This window comes from Amblyraja radiata, unplaced genomic scaffold (assembly GCF_010909765.2).
Source record: "Amblyraja radiata isolate CabotCenter1 unplaced genomic scaffold, sAmbRad1.1.pri scaffold_510_ctg1, whole genome shotgun sequence".
Taxonomy (NCBI): Eukaryota; Metazoa; Chordata; class Chondrichthyes; order Rajiformes; family Rajidae; genus Amblyraja; species Amblyraja radiata.
The window spans coordinates 93,849-96,363 of NW_022630580.1; the positions used below are offsets into that span (position 1 = coordinate 93,849).

The 2,515-nt window shown below is 61.1% G+C and overlaps 1 long non-coding RNA gene across 2 annotated transcripts in view; it reads left to right on the top strand.

Annotated features, from left to right (window-relative positions):
* Positions 1-1,343: 1,343 nt before the first annotated feature.
* Positions 1,344-2,515, top strand: part of LOC116970078 — a 4,686-nt gene continuing 3,514 nt past the window's right edge. Inside the window, exon 1 of one of the 2 annotated variants that reach the window (XR_004411004.1) lies at positions 1,344-1,365. This is a non-coding gene — a long non-coding RNA (uncharacterized LOC116970078). Of the gene's footprint in view, positions 1,374-2,515 lie in introns of both variants that reach the window. The other variant, XR_004411003.1, reaches the window with a different exon arrangement.

Sequence of the window (2,515 nt, forward strand, 5' to 3'; positions counted from 1 at the left end):
CTGTTACTCTATGTCTCTCTTCCTCTAATTGAGGGGGGAAATAAATCCGGCGGGGGGGGAAGATGATGGGGAAATGAGGACATTGAGGGGAAATTGAACAGATAAAATTAAACAAAACACAGATACAATTAAATATCTCTCTTTCTCCCCCTCTCTCCCCCCCTCCCTCTCCTCCTCTCTCTCATTTGCTGGATTGAGAACACAGAGAGAGAGACAGAGAGCAGCAGCAGCAGCAGCAGCAGCAGCAGCAGCAGCAGCAGCAGCAGCAGCAGCAGCAGCAGCAGCAGCAGCAGCAGCAGCAGCAGCAGCAGCAGCAGCAGCAGCAGCAGCAGCAGCAGCAGCAGCAGCAGCAGCAGCAGCAGCAACTTCTATGGAGCGAAGGAAATCGGTGACGTTTCGGGTCGAGATGTGGTGAGGTTATCCATTTTGGTGGCAAAAACAGGAAAGCAGACTATTATCTAAATGGTGGCCGACTAGGAAAAGGGGAGATGCAGCGAGACCTGGGTGTCATGGTACACCAGTCATTGAAAGTGGGCATGCAGGTGCAGCAGGCAGTGAAGAAAGCGAATGGTATGTTAGCTTTCATAGCAAAAGGATTTGAGTATAGGAGCAGGGAGGTTCTACTGCAGTTGTACAGGGTCTTGGTGAGACCACACCTGGAGTATTGCGTACAGTTTTGGTCTCCAAATCTGAGGAAGGACATTATTGCCATAGAGGGAGTGCAGAGAAGGTTCACCAGACTGATTCCTGGGATGTCAGGACTGTCTTATGAAGAAAGACTGGATAGACTTGGTTTATACTCTCTAGAATTTAGGAGATTGAGAGGGGATCTTATAGAAACTTACAAAATTCTTAAGGGGTTGGACAGGCTAGATGCAGGAAGATTGCTCCCGATGTTGGGGAAGTCCAGGACAAGGGGTCACAGCTTAAGGATAAGGGGTAAATCCTTTAAAACCGAGATGAGAAGAACTTTTTTCACACAGAGAGTGGTGAATCTCTGGAACTCTCTGCCACAGAGGGTAATCGAGGCCAGTTCATTGGCTATATTTAAGAGGGAGTTAGATGTGGCCCTTGTGGCTAAGGGGATCAGAGGGTATGGAGAGAAGGCAGGTACAGGATACTGAGTTGGATGATCAGCCATGACCATATTGAATGGCGGTGCAGGCTCGAAGGGCCGAATGGCCTACTCCTGCACCTAATTTCTATGTTTCTATGTTTCTATGAGACCCGTCTTCAGACAAAGATGCTCAACCCTCGGGTCGACGCCATCTTGGTCGTGAGGTCATTTCCGGGTTGACGCCCCTCTCTCTGTCTGCGGGGCAGCGGGGCCGTGAGGTAATTTCCGGGCCGTGGGCGGGATGAGCCGTGAGTGAGTGACGGGTATCCGGTGGATCAGGACGGCTGGGGGCGGGTCCAGGCCGCGGCCTCGTACTCGGGACACAGTCACTGGGCCTGAGCTGGGGTTGGCGGGGCCTGAGCTGGGGTCGGCGGGGCCTGAGCTGGGGTTGGCGGGGCCTGAGCTGGGCCTGAGCTGGGGTTGGCGGGGCCTGAGCTGGGCCTGAGCTGGGGTCGGCGGGGCCTGAGCTGGGCCTGAGCTGGGGTTGGCGGGGCCTGAGCTGGGGTCGGCGGGGCCTGAGGTGGGATTGGCGGGGCCTGAGCTGGGATTGGCGGGGCCTGAGCGGGGCCTGAGCTGGGGTCGGCGGGGCCTGAGCTGGGGTTGGCGGGGCCTGAGCCGGGGTCGGCGGGGCCTGAGCTGGGGTTGGCGGGGCCTGAGCTGGGCCTGAGCTGGGGTTGGCGGGGTCTGAGCTGGGCCTGAGCTGGGGTTGGCGGGTCCTGAGCTGGGGTTGGCGGGGCCTGAGCTGGGCCTGAGCTGGGGTTGGCGGGGCCTGAGTTGGGCCTGAGCTGGGGTTGGCGGGGCCTGAGCTGGGGTTGGCGGGGTCTGAGTTGGGCCTGAGCTGGGGTTGGCGGGGTCTGAGTTGGGCCTGAGCTGGGGTTGGCGGGGTCTGAGTTGGGCCTGAGCTGGGGTTGGCGGGGCCTGAGCTGGGGTTGGCGGGGCCTGAGCTGGGCCTGAGCTAGGGTTGGCGGGGCCTGAGCTGGGGTTGGCGGGGCCTGAGCTGAGGTTGGCGGGGCCTGAGCTGAGGTTGGCGGGGCCTGAGCGGGGGTTGGCGGGGTCTGAGTTGGGCCTGAGCTGGGGTTGGCGGGGCCTGAGCTGGGGTTGGCGGGGCCTGAGTTGGGCCTGAGCTGGGGTTGGCGGGGCCTGAGCTGGGGTTGGCGGGGCCTGAGCTGGGCCTGAGCTGGGGTTGGCGGGGCCTGAGCTGGGCCTGAGCTGGGGTTGGCGGGGCCTGAGCTGGGCCTGAGCTGGGGTTGGCGGGGCCTGAGCTGGGCCTGAGCTGGGGTTGGCGGGGCCTGAGCTGGGGTTGGCGGGGCCTGAGCTGGGCCTGAGCTGGGGTTGGCGGGGCCTGAGCTGGGGTTGGCGGGGTCTGAGTTGGGCCTGAGCTGGGGTTGGCGGGGCCTG